At 39.9% G+C, this 20,247-nt stretch overlaps 1 protein-coding gene across 1 annotated transcript in view; it reads left to right on the top strand.

Annotated features, from left to right (window-relative positions):
• The window catches only part of LOC126470304 (protein unc-79 homolog), an 857,658-nt gene that overhangs the window by 613,475 nt on the left and 223,936 nt on the right, over positions 1–20,247 (top strand). The gene's annotated exons all lie outside the window — the stretch shown is intronic.

The raw sequence follows: 20,247 nt of genomic DNA, 5'->3' as shown, positions 1-20,247 counted from the left end.
CAGATTTAATACTGAACACATAATTTTATTTAACGTATTTAAGGAACCTTAATTTATAGTTCACTGTTTCAGATCAACTGATTCAGTATTAATCCGATTAGTCCAACTTCACATTACAGAAACTATAAGAGCAAAATATTCTCCATGCCATTGTCCTCTAAAACATTAGAGGAGGATACGAAGCTAATAGAAAATGTATCGTCCCCTAGAAATATAGCTAAAAGACTTAGATATAATGAATGCACATTACATAAAGGGTTATGAAGTGACACCATTGGGACATTTCAAGAGAGTACTTTCTGAAACAGAGGAAGCTGAATTGGTAGAGCACTGTACCAAACTGTATTCTATGTTCTATGACCTTATTTTTAATAACTTCCAACATTTCAGCATATCAGTTTGCCAAAAGTAATGGTGTAAACTACCCGTTTAATAAAGAAACCCAAGTGACAGGGGAAAACTGGGCTCATTCATTCATTGCTCATCCTAGTTTAAGTTTGAGACAAGAGTTCCACAGTATCCTCTTCAAAGTGTCCCTCAAGCAGATCTAAGGAATCTTCCAGAGGCACCTGGGTGAAAAGTGATGTGTCATCAAAACTTACTCATACGTTCTTGTCATCCAAGCATAATCCTTGTAATAACTTTATAAAGTTTGTGGAGTTCTTGATGTAGTGTTGTCTGTGACATATAAGATGTTTTAGCAGCTGAGCCAGATATTTGGCTATCCTATATGTCGCCAAGTTAATGGCCACAGTGGTATGCCTCCCTTATGTGTTTTCAGAAGACTTAGTTTTATGTTGTCTCGTTGTTTCTGTAGGCTTGTACCAAGGCCCCAATGAGAGGATGTTGTTTGGTGGCCAGTATCCTCTTTCTACAACACAAACTGTATGCATATATTAACTGGGTTTTTTATGCATAAAAATAGAAATTTACCTGGCTAAAGATAGTCATTGTGATACAAGCTCTCTGTAATCATCCACGTTACCCTCACGGCTGGTGAAGTACAAAGTCTGCTGTGTACACTCCTCTGGTCACTATGTGCTGCCTGATTCTAGGGCTGTGACTACAACTTCAGCTCAGTGTGGCAGATGTCTCAGTGACTCACAGGATAACAGACTGGAACTCACTCGGTGTGACAGATTGACCCTCTGATCCAAAGCAGCGATCTGAATACTGGTGGCCAAGAGGGCATTAGCGACGCATTTCCTGTGAGTCTGCCATTAGCCTCTATCGATCTTCTTGCACCCTCTATGCTGCATGGTGTGCTGGTGCCAGCTTATGCCAGAACATCCCCCCCCCCCCCCCAAAAAAAAAATGCCACACTGTTGTCATGCAGTGAGGATGCGAATAACAATGGGGAGGGAGGCAGGTCACTGGACATAGAGATGGGCTGGGAGCCGTGACTGTAGAGGACGGCATACTCCTGTCCATACCCCGCCATCTGGCTTGCGAATCAACAGGAATATCCTCTGGGAAACTGCTGCTAGGGAAAACATCCAGGCCTGAGGGTGCGTCGTGGGGTGATGACGGTGATGGCGACAGCTATGGCGGGCCCATGGCCATGGGGTCGGCAAGCAAAGATGGCTGGTGAGGGCACATCGTCCATCCACTCCTCCTGGGGTGCTCTGGTGGCCCCAGTGGGTGGCTGCAAAGGCCACATGGTCCTGTGAAGCCATGAATCTGGGGGAAGAAAAGCAACAGAATCATGGGGCAAATTACATGTGTGAATTTGGTTCTGGTGGCAGCACTGCAAACCATCGGGACATGCAGTTAAATACGTAGAAGAGCCAATGAGCTCCTGGATTATGCCTCTGTCCCAGCACCCTTAGTTGCCATAATCTCTGAAAAGAAGAAGATCATGTGACACAAAGCAATACTTGCAGACCATTGGCAGCTCTGGATGCTGTGGTAGGTGTAGCAAGTGTAGCAGCATCTGATGGCGGTGGCCATGCAGATGTTCCACTGGTGATGGTCTGCCTCGTGGCTGGGAGCAATAGGAGGTGAGAAAGAATTGCAACACCTGTTCCCGTGTGTTGGTGGTGCAAAGTTTGGCCATCTGTTGCTTGAATATGCATACAAAGTATTCTGCTTTGCCGTTGGACTGTGGATGAAACAGAGCACTTGTTAGATGACAAATATCATTGTGTTCACAAAACTGTTCAAAGTCACATGAAGTGAACTGTGCTCCATTGTCCAACACAACTACTCTTTGCAAACCTTCTATGCAAAATATGGAGAACAGTGCTTGAATGGTGCTATGTGATGTGGTACAAACTGTAGGCACCGCAAATGGAAATTTTCTAAAAGAGTCTATCACTATGAGCCAACGCGTGTTCCAAAATGGTCATGCAAAGTCAATGTGCACTCGTTGCCATGGCGATTGAGCCTTAGCCCAAGCTTACAGTGTCTGGCGGATGTGAATGGTTCTTCCCACATGCACAACACTGTGCTGTCATCTGTTCTATGTGGGCATTCATGCCTTGCCACGTACAGTGCTGGCGCACTAACTGTTTAGTGTGAACAATTCTCTAATGTCCTATGTGGAGCAATTGCAACATATCCTTTTGCAACACTTTGGGAATAAGCACATGCGATTGTCCACTGTCATTTTGAACTAGAATCACACCTTGTTGTACTGAAAGGCTATGCCGATGTGCAAAATATTGACACACAACTGAGTTCTGGATACTGTTCAATGAATGAGGCCAAGACATTCAAATTCAATGCAGCAAAATCTTGAGGTCTGAGTCTGCTTCCATTGCCTCTGCTATTTTCCGGAAGTGTAAGGAAAAGTTTCCTGCACATCAATTTAGGAACAATATGCAGCAGATGCATCAAAATCAGAGTCTGGCCTAATCAGAAGGCCAGCTAGGGCGTCTGCATTACCATGCTTTGCCGTAGGTCTGTACACAATTTCATACTGATAATGCAAAACCAAAAAAGCTCATCTTAGCAATGTTTGAGCAGTGCATATAGGAGCCAGCTTTGAGAGATGAAGCAAGGATGCAAAGTCTTGTGATCTGTCACTAAATTGAACGTGCGATCATACAAATAGAGATGGAATTTTATGACGAAATATGCCAGGAGAAATTGAAGAATCACAGTGATGGAATTTGGTCACACCATACATAATAGTGAGAGGCTGTTTTTCAATTTGAAAATAATTGCACTGAGTTTGAGTTAACAACTCTGAAGCAGAAGCAATAGGTAATTTGAAAATAATTGCACTAAGTTTGAGTTAACAACTCTGAAGCAAAAGCAATAGGTCTGTCTTGTGTACCAATAATGTGCAAAAGCACGGCACTGATTCTATACGTAGAAGCGTCCACTTGCAAAACTACCAGCATGGCTGGGTCAAAATGCACTGAACATCTGTCACTAAGCAAGGCATTTTTGAGTTTCTAAAATGCATCTGGATAATTTTTAGTCCACACAAAAGGTACATGTCTGCAATGCAAGCAATGCAATGGAGTTGCAATCTGAGTGGCATTCAGTATGAACCAAATGTAGTACATCATCTTGCCTAGTACTGAGTGCAGTTCAGGCACATTGTGAGAAACAGGCAGGTCATGGATTGCAAGCAAATGAGAGTGTAGGGGGTGCACACCCTGACTGTTTATCACATGACCTAAGTACTGTAGTTCAGTTTGAAAAAAGTCACACTTTTGGAGACGGCACTTGAGTACTGCTTCGTACAACATTCAAAAAGGAGTACACAAACTGACAATGTGTTGCTCTGGCATACAACTTGTTAAGATAATATTGTCAAGGTAGTTTGAGCAAAATGGCACTTTTGGAGTCAGCTGTTCCAAGTAATGTTGAAACATGGTGGGTGCAGAAGCACTGCTAAAGGGCAAACACAAATATTTGAACAGTCCTAAGTGTGTATTTATACAACAAACATTTTCTGTGATTGTTCATCCAATGGAATTTGCAAGTAGGCATCACATAAATCTATCTTAGAAAAGTAGTGTCCTGCACCAAGCCTGCCCGTGAGTTCCTCATGGTGAGGTAATGGATAAGTGTCAACTACTGTCTGTGGGTTGACTGTAGACTTGAAGTCAACAAAAACGCGAATGCAACCAAAGGCTTATGCAACAAAACGAGAGGACTTGCCCATTGACTAGCTTGAATGAGAGCAATCACACCATTATCTTGCAATTTCTTCAGTTCACTGGCTACTTTGTCTCTTAAAACAATTGGAACAAGGCAGGTCCAAAAAAACTTAGGCTGTGCATTGTCTCCCAATGTAACATGTACTACAAAGTTATTAGCTTTTCCCATTCCTTCTGAAAATAATTCAGGAAATTCCTGAAGCAACCTAGCAAAAGAAAGTGTGGCACACTGTCTTTTGGATTACAAGCCATTATGGGAAGTACATTGTCATGGATGTTAAGGCCAAACAAATCAAAGGCATCTAAACTGAAAATGTTCTCACTGTCTCTTGATTTCAACACAGTAAAATTCAATGTCCTAGTGTGAGATTTGTAAGTTTCAGGCAAACTACACTATCCAGGCAATGGAATTTCCTGTCCGTTGCAAGCAGTGAGGTGCTTGCTAGATTTATAAAGGCATGGTGAGCCTAACTGTTCATACGTGACACGATTAAGCAATGTTATTGGGGTGCCTGTGTCTAATTTAAAGTTCACACGATGGCCAGCAATTTGGAATTAGACAAATAATTTGTTAGAAAGCCATTGCACAGCACTAGCATGAGAGTAAGGCACAACCTTAATCTTACTTTTGTCAGAATCTGTTGCAGGTTCAGAAAACACAATGTTCACTGCATTTGTACAAGCCTGTTTTTCTGGAACCAGGAAAAATTGTCGTTTTTGTGCCATTGCAAACAAACTGCTTGGACATGGCCTTTTTTTCTGCACATGTAATACATTGCGTTATATAAGGGCAAGCCAGCCGGTGTGGCCATGCGGTTCTAGGCACTTCACTCTGGAACCGCGTGACCACTATGTTCAACCACTATGTTCGCAGGTTCGAGTCCTGCCTCGTGCATGGATGTGTGTGATGTCCTTAGATTAGTTAGGTTTAAGTAGTTCTAAGTTCTAGGGGACTGATGACCACAGATGTTAAGTCCCATAGTGCTCAGAGCCATTTGAACCAACCGTAAGGGCAAGCAAAACATCTATGGCAAGACTTCACTAAGTTCACTGTTTACATGTCTACATGGCTGTCCTTGTGGCTGTGTATGCGCTCGATGTTGTGGCTGCTTGGAGCAGTCGCAAACAAGGTGCGACTCGACCTGACAAATTGGGGCCTGGTCAAATTTATCGGCCGCTATGGCACCCAAATCATATTGTTCTAAGATCTGCAACACTTGAGGAAGTGATGGATCAGAGTACTTTAAGATCTGTTCCTGTATTCTACTACCTGGGACATTAAATGTTATAGCATCTCTAATTATCAAGTCACTGTAAAAGTTGCCACAAGTACAATTAAATTTACACTTCCCAGTCATGCCTGTTAATTCTGTATACCATTGACAGTATGTCTGCTCTGGCTTTTTCTGCAAACAAAAGAACTTATATCTGGCTGCAGATACTTGAACTTGGTGGTCATAACATTGAGTTAATGCAGCGATTACTTTGTCATAGCTGAATTCATTGGGATATGCAGTTGGGGACAGTTTTTGTATTAACCTGAACACTGGGGACCCTGCAATCGAAAGAAAGTATTGTAGCTTCACATTACCTTCAACTTGATGAACTACGCAATGAGCTTCAAACTGTGTTAGGTATTTGAGCCGTATCTCTTGTGTCATTAAATTGCCAGAATGGTAGTATGCTGGTCAGTGGTACTTGCTGGGCTTGTCAGTCCGTTGGCTGTTGCTGTTGTGCAGCGATGCTGCTTGTGCAGCCCGAAGTTGTTGTACCGCCATCAGCAAGGCAGCAATTTGTTGGTTCTGAAACTGAAAAGCTTGTATTAGATCCATTACATTGGCTCTCTGCAGTTGAGGCATGGGGGCAGGGGGTAGAGGCGGCAGGGTAGGGATGGTTTACACAGATACGTTATACCAGAAAAGCAAGCAAAGCCTCTGAAAGAGAAAGTTGATTAGTTCTGTTGCTTCCCTCCTGGAATACATGCAAGAACACAATGGGAAATTACCAATGAGTACCCCTGCAAGCTAAAACACAAGAGCAACAAGCAAAATCTTCTTCTGAATTATCCTTGTTGCCATCTTTTATTTCATTTTATTGTCTCTGTGGGCTTGTACCAAGGGGAGGAAGTAATTTGGTGGCTGGTATCCTCTTTCTGTAACACAAACTGCATGCATATATTAACTGGGTAGTTTATTCATAAAAGTAGAAAGTTACTTAACTCAAGATAGTCGTTGTGGTACAATCTCTCTTTAATCGTCCATGTTAGCCTCACGGCTTGTGAAGTACAAAGTCCACTATGTACACTCCTGTGGCAACTGTGTGCTGCCTGATTGTGAGCTAGAGTCTGTGACTGCAACTCCAGCTCAGTGACTTGCTGGATAACAGTACTTTTTTAGGCTAAGATCACTGTCCAATCATACAACATTGATTGAAATTAAGCTTAATAAGAAATTCAGACAGGCAGGTACTAGAGGTGTTAAAATATCACAAGATTCTCATAGCAGTACAGTGAAAATTAACGTTAGTATATTGCATCAGAATATCATGGAGTTAAAAAACAAAGTAGATGAGCTTCTTGTGTGTTTATAAGATTTAGAAACTGAGGTTGGAGTACATGTACTATGCCTGTCTGAACATCATATAGTCACAGGTATGGAAATGGTACATGTAGGTGGATATAAGTTTTCAGCATACGTAAGTAGAGTCACTATGGAGACAGGAGGAGTTGCTGTATATGTTAAAATCTGTCAGTGTGAAAAATTTGGAAACTAAAAAATTTTGCATAGAGCAACATATAGAAGCATGTGCATGCAATCCTAAACTAAATAATGGCACTTTTATAATTGTAGCCATGTATAGGTCCCCATTGGGAAATTTTCAACTATTTTTGAAAAACTAGTATTCTTTGTTATGCTATCTCTTAGACAGAGGAAAGAAAATTATTGTTTGTGGGGGATTTTAATGTAGATTTTGTGAAAGAGTCTGATGAAAAGCTTGACCTTGAAGTATTTCTTGGCTCTTTCAATTTGACGTCAGTTATTGATTCTCCTACTCAGGTGGTACGGGAAAGCAGCTCACTGATAGCTAGTTCTTTTTGCGGTATGATACAAGTAGAGTAATCACATCCAACAAGCAAGAATCTGCTGTGGAAATTGTAAATAATGTCTTGCAGAAAATTATTAAGGGGTTCTCTGCAAATGGGCTCTCACTAAATTTTGAGAAAAAACAGTTTGTACATTTCTGTACAGTAAATGGCATAACACCATTGATAAATACAGACTATGATCAGAATTATGTTGATAAGGCAGAATATTCAAATTTTCTGGGTGTGTGCATTGATGAGAAATTGAACTGGAAGAAACACAGCTACTAATGCTATTAGGCTTATTACAAATTTTGTTTTTAAACATGTCAGTAAATTAGCCTTCTATGCCTACTTTCATTCACTGCTTTCATATGGCATCATATTTTGGGGCAATTCATCATTAAGGGAGAAATTATTCATTGCACAAAAGCATATAATCAGAATAATAGCTGGAGCCCACCCAAGATTACCTTGCAGTCATTTATTTAAGTTACTCAGGATATTCACAGTACATTCGCAATACATACATTCACTTATGAAATTTGTCATTAATAACCCATCCCAATTCAAAAATAACAGCAAAGTGCATAGCTACAACACTGGAGGAAAGGATGATCTTCACTAATCTGGATTAAATTTCACTTTGGCACAGAAAGGGGTGAATTATGCTGCCACAAAAGTCTTTGGTCATTTCCCAAATAGCATTAACAGTCTGATAGATAACCACCCAATATTCAAAAGCAAATTAAAAGAATTTCTGAATGACAACTCCTTTTACTCAATAGATGAATTTTTAAATATGAAGTAGTAACTGTACAAAAAATTACTATTAATTTGTGTAAAGAAAACTTATGTTAAAGTGACATGTTTCACATCAGTACGAAATGTCGAATTCATCATCTATGGAACAAGGATTAGTGTATGTATGTATGTATGAACTCACTGGGTACAACAGACTGGCCCTCTGGTCTGCGGTGGTGATCCAAATACTGTTGGGCTAGAGGGTGTTGGAGACACATTTCCTGCAAGTCTGTTGTTGGTCTCTATCGATCTTCTTGCAACTTCTCTGCCAACACACACAGCATTGTTGGTTTTGTCTTCCTGCTGTTGAGCCTCTCGCAGCAGGAGAAACTTATCACATTGTTTTCTGGTGGCTTTCTTCTTGTAGAACTGACTGTTTGTGTAAGTGTTGTCATCTGTCCACTCCCAAATAATATTTCAAATCTGGTGGGAAATTCTATGAGCAATTAGAAAGGTTTCACCATTATCGCCACATATGACGAATCTATACATGGAGCACTTCAAAGATGTAGTGCCAAATACTGCCTCTGTAAAGTGAAAGGCATGTTGATGACACATTTTTTGTGTAGCCACATGGCCAAGATAACCTACAGGACTGCCTATGTCTTCTCAGTGACATTCATGACAGCTGCAAGTTCGCCATGGAAATAGAACAGGAAGCAAACCTTCCTTCTTAGACATTTTGATCAAGAGAAGTTCAGACAGCACACTGGGGTGCTCAGACTTGCCATCATCCACCACACTGCAACTCCATACTAACCACTTTAGTACACAGAGCAAGGTCCATCTGTGACAGAAAGAGCTTGCCAAATGAGTTACAGCAACTATGGGAAAGTTTTCACGAAGAGGATTACAACGAGATGCAAGTAAGACACACCTCAAAGACAGATAAGAGGAAATAGGAAAAACCAAAAGAAGAAGAAGAAGAAGAAGAAGAAGAAGAAGAAGCAAACATCTGGGGTTCCTGCCATATGCAGGGCCACCAACAACCAAGATCGTGTTAATAATGGAGAAACATCAATTAAAGACTCTATTCCATGCAACACAAAAAATTAAGGATATGTTCAGATCGACCAAAGACACTGACCATATACAGTATTGAGTGTGAACGTGGGTTACACTACATCACACAGACAGAGTGATGCATCTCACAGTGCTGTATGGTACCCATCAGAAACTTTCGACTATGGCAGACAGACAAGTCCATGGTGGCATAGCGTACTATCACTGGGGGGGCACACTTTGGATTTTGAACAAACAGAGAAGCTATGTAGTGCACCTGGGTTCTGGGATGTGATTGTCAAAGAAGTGGTAGAAATATGTCTGATCATCAACCTGATAAACTGAGATAGCGGGTTTCATCTCAGCACAGTGTCGGGTTCTGCAATTACTGCAATACAACATGAATGATGCACTCTGGAGGTGGCAGTGTCTGCACCCTGTTCCCCACCACTGGTGCAGCATCCGCTTCAATAGGCCCACTCACAGGAGAGATCACTGGCCCATCATCTATATACACTGTGCAACAAATTAAAAGGATCACTTTCCGAAACCCAGGAATTGTCTCACATTCTGACATATAATTTTAAAATTTGCCTCAAAGGTGCTTACAACCCTTCTGTGCATTGGTGCAAAAGTGTGGTGCCCTGCGATATCACCCTCAAACTCGACAATACTTCAAACAACAAGGTGTTGACACATGGGAAAAAAAACCCAGAGCTCAGGAGTTCATGTGAGCTGAATGGTGGGTTAATGGTATCTCACTGTCACCCAGTTTTGCCAGAATTCTGCCTAACTCCGCCATAGTAGTATCACATGATGGGAACATCACACCCCCTCCTACCCACGTTTCACCCCTTTTTTGTTTGTTTGCTTGGTTGGTTGATTGAAGGGAGGTACCAAACAGCGAGGTTATCAGTCCCAACAGAAAAAGAGGGAAAGAGGCTGCATGTGCCCTTTTAAAGGATCCATCCTGACATTTGCCTGAAGCGAGTTGGGTAAACCACAGAAAACCTAAATCAGGATGGCCGGACACGGGTTTGAACCATTGTCCTCCCGAATGTGAGTCCAGTGTGGTAAACACTGCGCCACCTCACTCAATCACCCATTCTCTTGACGCCTCTGTGATGGAGGTCAGAACTGGGACACCCAGCGTTGGAATCATGTGTTTTTCTTATGGGTGGCTGAGGAAAGCATTTCAGATACACCACCGCTGAGAATCAATACAAAAAGGTCTCAGGGGTGGTATGAAGGACATCAATGAAACCATTCCTTCCTTTGGGAAGTTGATTCCCATAAATTTCATGGTCGAAAACGACAGCTTCCAGTACAATGAGCAACAGGACAACATTCTTGGCTACGTTCGACACTGCTGTCACCCTCTGGGCATTTCAACCCTACTCTAAGGACATTGTGGGACTGCAGCCCCATTTAACTTGATCTGACCCTTTGGAGTGAAGTGCAACAACAGTTTTTGCTCCAGTTTACAGGGTGGAACCAGTATGTGTAGTTCAAAACCATTTGACGAAATCTGAACATGATCTGAAGCAGCAAAGTTTCTGCTTTTCCACACCTCTTATTTCATGCCCTTCTGTGATGTGATCATGGTGGAGGTGCTGCAACATTAATATGTGCGTGAATAAAGCTACAAAGGGTCTGCCTAAGACTCCCTAGTCTGGCAACACCCTCAGTGCCACCCACAAATGATTATTGAGCACATTACAAATGCACCTGTCAGAAACTCTGAAACACATTCAGCCTCATGGCTGCTCTGGTGCTGAGGGTTAGACAACCCATTTGACACCCCTTACATGGGGTTTTCCTGCTTTCAGGCAGTAGAGCAGTTGGGAGGTTGAATTTGTGTCAAAGTATTTCACAGATATATTTGTGATGTGCTCAACAACAGTACATCAGTGGCACCGAGGGTGTTGCCGACCTTTGCCATTTTATTCATGCACATGTTAATGTTGCACTCCCCCCCCCCCCCCCCCCCTCCCCTCTCACCGTCATCACACCACAGGAGTGAAAAGAACAGAAACGCCATTTGCTGCTACACTACACTCCGAGGGGTTCAGATCATGTTCAAAGGGGTTGCAGGCCCACAATGTTCTTAGAGTAGGGTGGAAACGCCCAGAATGTGACATCAATGCCAAACGGTGTCAACATCATCGTCTTGTCGCACATCAAACTGGAAACTGTCGTTTTCGACCATGAAATTTGTGGGAAGTAATGTCCCAAGGGAAGAGATGGTTCCACTGACGTCTCGTATGCCACCCCATGAGGTCTTTTCATGTCAATTTTGAGCTTTGGTGTGTGTGAAATGTTTTCCTCTGCCACCCATAAGAAAATCGCATGATTTTAACACTGGATGTCGCAGTTATGACCTCAATCACAGAGGATTCCAAAGAAGGGGCGCAATGTGCGTAAGAGGGAGTATGACTACCTTCCCATCCTGTGACACTACGACAGTGGTGTTAAGCAGAATTCTGGTGAAATCTGGTGGCAATGTGACATCATTAACCCAAAACAGCTCACATGAACTTCTGAGCTCTGGACTTTTTTTCGAAAGTATCAACACCTTGCTGTCTGAAGCGGCGCCAAGCCCGAGGGTCCCACATTTTTTCACCATTACAGAGGAAAATTGTAGGCACCTTTGAGCCAAATTTCAAAGTTATGTGTTGCAATGGGAGACAATTATGGGGTTTCGAAAACATGATCCTTTGATTTTGTTGAACAGTGTAGATATTCAGAACTCAGCATCCAGACACTTCACCTGAAAAAGATTGGTATGAAACTTATTGAAACTTTACGACAAGATGACTCCACCAGTCGCCTGATCACCAGAGGAACTACACTGATGAGCCAAAACAATTATGACCACCTACTTAATAGCTTGTTTGTCCATATTTGGAATGAAATAAATCACTGACTAATCATGTAGGTGTCATCAGTGTACTGTAAGCAACAAGATGGATGCAACATTTCAGATTTGAGAGCCTGTTCCTCAAAGTGCTCCTTGAAGAGGTTCATGGGAGCAGGAAACAGGGGGAATCTCATCACCGTTCCATACATCATCTCATAGTATTTGTCACAGTAGGAAATGACAGAACAACTTTTTCTCCCATCCTGTGATGTTTGCCAATATTAGATATTGTTAGTGGAATACAGCAGTGCATTAGACATTTCTTGCATGATGCAGCTGAGGACATAGACTAAGTTCCAGCAGTATCCTGTAGAAATGTAAGCCATCTAAATGTAATATTAGAAAGACTTACACTTATTATGTGACAATGAGAACTTGGTTGTCTTGCCAGTCCATAAAGGAAATGCCACTGTGGTTCTGAACACTGAACACTACCACCTGAATCTACTAAATTTATTAGAGGTTGACACATACCAGAAGCTTAGTCGTGATATGACAAAGGGGAGGGAAGTTATTAAAAATCTCTGGTATACCACACAAGGTGATGAAGAAGTTAATACCATGTGCCACCAGACTTCCGAGCTATTATAGATTGCTGAAGATGCATGAGGACTGGGTTCCTTTGCTCATTTGTAGTGCAAACAGTATGTCCACTTACAGATTATCAGAACATCTGGCAGGGTTATATCACCCACACTAGGACATTGTGAATAGCATGTTGTTAGCCCACAGACATTTGTTGAGACAGTGAAGAAAATAAATATAGGCCAAAACGAAATAATGGTTAGTCTGGACTTAGTGTCACTATTTATGAGGGTGCCAGTAAAAGACACAGTGGATCTTTTGATCCAACAATTTCCATCTGAGATCATCAAGTTGTTCTCTCACATCATAACAAGAACATACTACTTCTATGGTGAAAAATATTGCGAGATTACAGATGCCACAGTGATGGGATCCCTTGTCTTGCCATCACGAACTTCTTTGTGGAACACTGTAAGGAGCAGGGTCTTATTTCTGTGAAATCACATCCCTCTTGCTTCCTACAGTATGTTGATGACACCTTCCTGAAGTGTTCTCATGGTGAAAAATGCACTGCAGAAGACCATCAATCACATGAACAGTGTCCGTTTCAACATTAAATATACTATTGAGATGGAGAGGTATAGCAAGCTCCTGTTCTTTGATGTTTTAGTTGAATGGAACACTCAGTTCCCAGGAAATCAACGCACACTGATGAGTACGTGAATGCCAATAGTTTTCACCACCCTGTATGCAAGAAATCAGATATGAATATGTTAGTACACAGAACAAAGAATGGTGTTTCTTGTTTTCCATTTTTACTTATGTGTGCGTGGACACACTGGAACATTGCTGTGCATCTACAAACACTCTGCTCTTTTCTGCACAGTTCTGCATTGTTTTGCACTGCTCTGTGGCATGTGTTTGTGTGTTGCAAGGTGTTGCACAGCTCAGCGAGTCTGGTGTGGACAGAGCTTATAATGTGGAGGATTTAACTGGTTCATCCCCAAGAGGCCCAGACTCACCACACACACCTGAGCACCAACATCTAATAACACTTTATGTTCTCTTCTGTTCACTATACTAATCAAGCAACACTCCACCTCTACATACATTTTGTATTATCGTAACATATTTCACCTTTCACTATTACACCCATTATTCCCTTAATCTTGCTCCTGGTGTCCCGCTTTTCCACATTGTGGTTGGCAACACTCATTTTGCATGTCACCTGCATGTCCACAGTGATAGCACTTTACATCGATAGAGAAGGCTTCAGGATGGCTGGAGTAAGTAGGTAGACCACTGTCAATGCAGATGGTGTTAAGTGTCAGTTAGCATCATGTAGGTACACAGAGCCAGGTGGATTTCTGCCAAATTAATAAAAACAGTAAATTATATTAATTCTGAGCAAATGCTACATCAGTCATGGTGTTGCCAGGAAGCAGTCAGCACCCCAAGTTGCTGGCTGGTCTCAGTCGGGAAAGATGCTCGGACCAGCAAATGACCTTAGGTAACAGCCAGCACACGGCACCACCCTGTCGAGTGGGTAGCAGCTGAGGCAAGGTTATTTAGTCAGCATTCTGGCAGTAGACTGGAACATCATCAGGCAAGATAGTAGCATTGAGGTCCGCAGTTCAACTCACAGTACTTGAGTGCTTCCTGCACTGGGTGATGCAGCTACACAGTGTGATCACACTGTGTAGCTGCACCACGCAGTGCAGGAAGCACTCAAGTACTGTGAGTTGAACTGAGGACCTCATTGTAGGTGGCAGTGACAGCAGCCTGCAGGGGCACAGCTGTGGTAGTAGAGTGTGTGTTCACAGGCAGGCAGCGGATTGGCAGCTTGTAAGGTTCAGGTGTGAACCAGGGCCCTCAGGTAGGCACACTGAAGTTGGTAGAAGTCAGTTCAGTTCAACTCAATTCAATCTCTTTATTCATCCATTAACAATATACATTGTATGGCTGTAGTAAATTACCATATAATTTCTTATATTTAATTTGTTACAAAAACTTGAATAATAAATATAAGTATTTCATATCAGTATATATAAATAATATTACTTTCCCATGTTCAGATATTCTTCAATGTTATAAAAACTAAATGTTAGTAAAAATTGTTTAAGATCCACCTTGAATTTATGAAATTCTTTAATTTTCTTTATTGTAGAAAGCAATGCACTAAAAGGTATTTTGGGCTCGTAGTTTACCCTTTTTTGGTAGAGCACTCCTTTGTGGGTTTCTCTGTCAAAATCATCTCTGTTCCTTGTTTCATGGTTATGAACCTGATTATTTAATGTTGAAAATTCCTGGTGAGTTTTCAGAAAGCAGACATATTCATAGATGTATAACCTAGGAATAGTCATTATTTTAAATTCTTTCAATATTTCCCTGCATGGCACTCTACAGAGAACCCCTTTCATTATTCTAATAGCCCTTTTTTGAAGTTTGAAAGCTTGTTTTGCGATACCTGTATTTCCCCGAAAGATCACACCATATCTAAGCAAACTGTTCATTAAGCATAATAGGCACACAGCAGTGATTCAGTGTTGCAACATTCCCAAAGCATTCTTAGCACATAGCAGCATTTACTTAGCTTTTTATTCAAAACGTCTAGATACTTTTCCCATCTCATGTGCTCATCCACTCGTATACCTAGGAATTTTGCATATGATGCTTGTGCAATAACATAGTTTCCTAACTCAGCTTTTTCTAGCTTTGCTTTTAATATTACTGTCGCTAAACCATTTTCCTGTCTCATTTATTGTCCTAGAGACACGCTGCTGTAGATTATTCTCAGCGTTTCCTTTTATTAAAATGCCAGTGTCATCAACAAACATCACCATTTCTGCAATTGGCAGATGGTTTGGCAAATCATTTATATACACCAAAAAAAATTTTTTTTTTTTAAATCTGAAAGACACTCTTTGCCTTCATGACATATTTGTACTTTCTGTTGTCTATCAGAGAGGCAAGACTTGAACCCTTGAACCATTTGAAGGCAAGTCCCCAGACCCCATAAAATTTTAGTTTCGTAAACAAGAAGTCATGGCTGATTAGATCAAATGCTTTAGATAAATCTAAGAATATCCCACAGCTTAATTCATTCTTCTCCAAGGCATTTAGGACCATTTTCATGAATTGGAAGACTGCTGTTTCTGTGGATCTCTTCTTTCTAAACCCATTTTGAGCATTAGTCAGCATTTTATTTTTATTCATGAAGTCAGGTAGACTTTCATACATCACTCTTTCAATTACTTTAGAGAAACCTGACAATAATAACACTGGCCTACAATTATTTATGTCAGCTGTACTATCCTTTTTGTGAAGTGGCTTTATTATGGAGAGTTTTAGTTTTGATGGGAACACCCCTGTCATGAAAGAAGTATTAATAATGCCAGTTAGGTGACTATCTTTACTGGTAGAACTATGTTTGATTACCTTGTCTGGAATTCCATCAGTACCACAAGACATTTTATTTTTTAGTTAATTAATAGCATTTCTAACTTCACATTCTGTTACTGGGTACAGAAACATTGTCTTTTCACAAAATGGTACTTTGTTTGAATTGCACAGACTTTTAAATAGGTTCAGTGCTACAGTTACAAAATGTTCAGTGAATACATTGGCTATCTGTTGAGCATCTTCTATCACTTTACCCTCACTTTTAATTTTGAAATTATGAGTCTTGGTTTTACATTTTCCTATGCTATTGTTTATAACATTCCAAATCGATTTTGATTTATTGTTAATGTATGAATCATGTTTGCTGCCTGTAAAACTTTCATATAGACCCTTCTACATTTCCTGTTGTATGGTTTTATTGTTGTATTTATTTTAGCATGTTTGCTTAGGTTTCTAAGGGTGATTGCTGATTTTTTACTCCCTTGTGTTACCCATGTGTTTCTCTTCTGACTGACTTTAATTCCTTTTAACAGAAATGCTACATCATTGCAATATTTATAATCAGTGAGAAAACTGCCATACTTTTTGTCTGCATCATCAGTTTGTTCTATGCCCCACTGCAACCTTTTTAGCAAACTATTAAATACGATTACGTTGTTTGCATTAATAAGTCTTTTTTGTAGATATTTTTCAGTGACTGTGCATTTGTTATTGTTCTCATTTCTTATCATCATTTTTAAAGCCATATGGTCAGAAGAGCCTGTATCTGTTAATTCAATATTGTACTCACAGCTTTGTTTGTTGGTAAATATCTGATCAAGTGTTCTTACAGTCTCATCCCCATATCATAATTTCCTGCACAGTAGGTTGCATGTTGTATGTGTTGAACAGATTTAATAATTGTACCTTGTTCTTATTACTTTTGTTAAAATTAACGTTAAAGTCACCAAGAACTATTGTGCATTGTGACCTACCTCTCAATTCATTTAAAAGATCATGTATATATAATAATAACTGGGTAAAGTCACCTGATGGGAACCTATAGATGCAAGCAATGATAGTCTGACAGACTGTAAGTTCACCAATACAACATTCAAAATCTTTTTCTGCACACTTCACCTTGCTAAGTTTTACCTCTTTAGATTTAACATTACTTCTAACCTAAATGCATACACCTCCACATTTATAAGTGTCCCTGCAAAAGCTACTTATTAAGTCAAAATCTGGTGTATTTGCTGCACAAATCTGAGTGTCCCAAAGCCAGTACTAATTGATACACAGCACAGAAACCTCCTTAATATTACAGTTTAAAATTACTTCCAGCTCACTCATTTTGCTGCCTAGTTCTTTTACATTCTGATACAGTAAAGTTAAGCCACCTAGATTTGGTGCACAGCTCACCTTAGTGACCCCTTCAGGTTTTGACCAAGTCTGACATATTTCAGGCTTGGTCAGTCTTACACGTTTCCCCGATCTAGTTCTGAGTTTTGTTCCAAATTTCTGATACAAGATAATTCGTTATTTACCATACTAAGTATTTTTTGGGCCAGCAGTGTCTTTCCTATTCCACTAAGGCCTTGACAATGTCTTGTATGACAAGTTCTTGAGCAGTTACAATTGTAAGAGAGTTCATGGCTACAACTGATACAGTCCTTAATAACTAAAAGCATTATATTTTTGAACTATTTGTAAATTGTTTCAAAATACTTGTTAGCTTTAGTTATTTCCCTGTTTACACATGATGTTTCAATTAAATTGTAACAGTGAGGTATTTTAAATAATATAACATTTGTGTTTGTTAACCTGCCCAGTGTTGTCTTCAGAGCTGTTGTTGCTGCAGCTGTTTCATTATGGTATACATCATTTGAACCACCTATAAGAACTGCAAAGTCACTCCTTGACAAATTACTGCAATCTTCAGTGTTGGTGAGGGTCTGGTTGAATCTTGCTCCAGGTTTCAGTATGCTTTCAGTTTTAATGTTTTTTTTTTTTTTTTTTTTTTTTTTTTTTTTGAGTTGTCAGGGTCTGCATTTTTGTAGCCATCCCTTTTCCAAAACCATCAGAGTAGATTCTGATGTGTGTTGTTTTTTCTCTTCACATTTCTTGACACTGTGTTCCATCTTGTTCTTTATCTGTTGCATTGATACATTGTTTGTTTTATTCAATTTCAAAAGAGGCACCATCAAATTTGGGTTGCTGCACGATTTTTTGCTGTGGTTTTTATTCAATGATTTAAATACATCTGCGCCTTTTGTGCCACAATCCATGTTGTTCTGCTTCATGTGTTTGGCTTCAAATGTGAGTGTGTGAACTTCATTATCTTCAGGTCCATTATAATCAGGATTTTAAAGTAAAACTATGGGCACTCCTAATTAAACACTGCCTCTACAGCATACAGGAATTCCTCGAAAACAACCTGCTTTAAGGAACTGCTACGAGTAACTACACAACAAAAACATCAGATAATGGATCCAAAACTATTGACCTTACGTAACGTAACTGAATGTAAGTTTTATTGGTATAAATGCTAAATTCTGGTACAGAATAAATATAAGACCTAAGTACATTGCACATTTGATATAAATATGTAATCATTTTATAGATTCATAGACATATACCTCTTCTTATAAATGCCTAATATGTAACAAATGACCTGTCCTATATGACAATGTGCATTTCTGTATGGTGTACAATTCAGAGGATCAAAACAAATAAATATATAAATAAAGTATGTTACATACTTTAGGCCTAATAGTTTTCAACGAACATTCGTGACAGTCCCAGTTTTTTATGATTACCTTCTATCCCTTTAGTGAGGGATCTACATTTCCACATCGAAAATGAAATATGTTTCCACATTCCATGCACTCAACACCACTTCTCACAGTTTTCTGGCATTTTCGACAATGTTTATTGGTCCTGTCGCCTGTATTTTTACTACTCAAATTTTCTGTTACCACATCACTGTACAATGAAGATTTGTTTTCATGAGCAATAAAAAGGGTGGAAATGATGTTTATGTTGATCTCTATTCCAATTTTCTGTAGACGTTCCGGAACTCTTGGAACTGGGGTGATGCAAAACTTTTTTTGATGTGTTTGTTATTGATCTTACTCTGAAATACATTTATAATTTCTATCAAAGTATCCTCCCATTATTGACACATTTCTTAATCCCTTAGGCCTAATGCAGTCAACTAGTATCCATTCATGTACTGTGTTTACCAAGACAGCTTCCATAAAACATGTTGTTAATTGAAACTGCATCTGGGTTTATAACTATTGCTCATCCATTTGCTATGGTGTTTTTTAAAAATTTCAGATACAATCAACAACGGCGTGAAATGATTATCATTCTATATGTGCACATTCTTAATGTTGCCATTCAGCTCATATCTTTCTAATTGACTGAAATGCTATGAACCTTAACAAAGTAGTTTTTTGTTTAACAGGTAATAAAACCTCATTAATTAATATTTGTAAAGTAAAAACTACTTGACAATGAATCACCTGGAAGGAAATGTACTACAAGACAAGACACCAGATGTCCAAATATATTGAATAATGTTTTGCACGGGGTCCCCGTCCTCTCTTGTTCAATTTGTATATGTCCGATATTCCTGTAACACAATTCAGAATTTTTTCTATGTGAATGACTGGCAAAGCTACCAAACAAAAAGACCTTCAAAACAACTGAAGAAATCCTAATTTATGATCTATCTACCTTAAAGCAATACTTCCATAAAATGAGGTGACAACATAACTCAAATAAAACAAATGTTGCATGTTTTCATCTGTTCAGTAGACTGGCACACAGGGCCCTTGATATCTATTTTAAGGAAGACAAACTTTGTCTTAACAAACATCAAAAATATCTCGGAATCACCTTAGTCAGGACATGTTCATTTAGAGGAGAACTTGATGCAATCATCTGCTAAGCTCAAAAGCAGAAATGTGATACTTCATAAGCTCTGTGGCACTAGTTGGGGATTGTCAGCAGATAGTATTTGAGTATCAGAGCTCAGATTGATGTACGCAACAGCAGAGTACTGTACATATGTCAGGCTTAGTAGTCCATGTGTGGAAAAAATAGATACACAGCTTAACAAATCCATGTGCATTGTTAGTGTGTCAACACAACCTACTCCCACATATTGGTTACCTACCCTGAATCACATTCCTTCCACCTTCTGGTCTCAGTTGGAAAGTGTGCTACTATTTGAATATCAGAAGACTGTTGATAGCCATGAACTGCCAATACTGAATGATATATTCTCTATGAAGTGGAAATGACTGAGATCAAGACGTCCTACTATTATCACAGCCAGGGTTCTTAGTGAAGTTAATTCAGTGCCACTGATGAATGGGTGTGCTGCTGGCAACAAAACTGTTCTTCAC

Source organism: Schistocerca serialis, chromosome 3 (genome assembly GCF_023864345.2).
Source record: "Schistocerca serialis cubense isolate TAMUIC-IGC-003099 chromosome 3, iqSchSeri2.2, whole genome shotgun sequence".
Classification (NCBI taxonomy): Eukaryota; Metazoa; Arthropoda; class Insecta; order Orthoptera; family Acrididae; genus Schistocerca; species Schistocerca serialis.
This window is presented reverse-complemented; position numbering and strand designations above follow the sequence as displayed.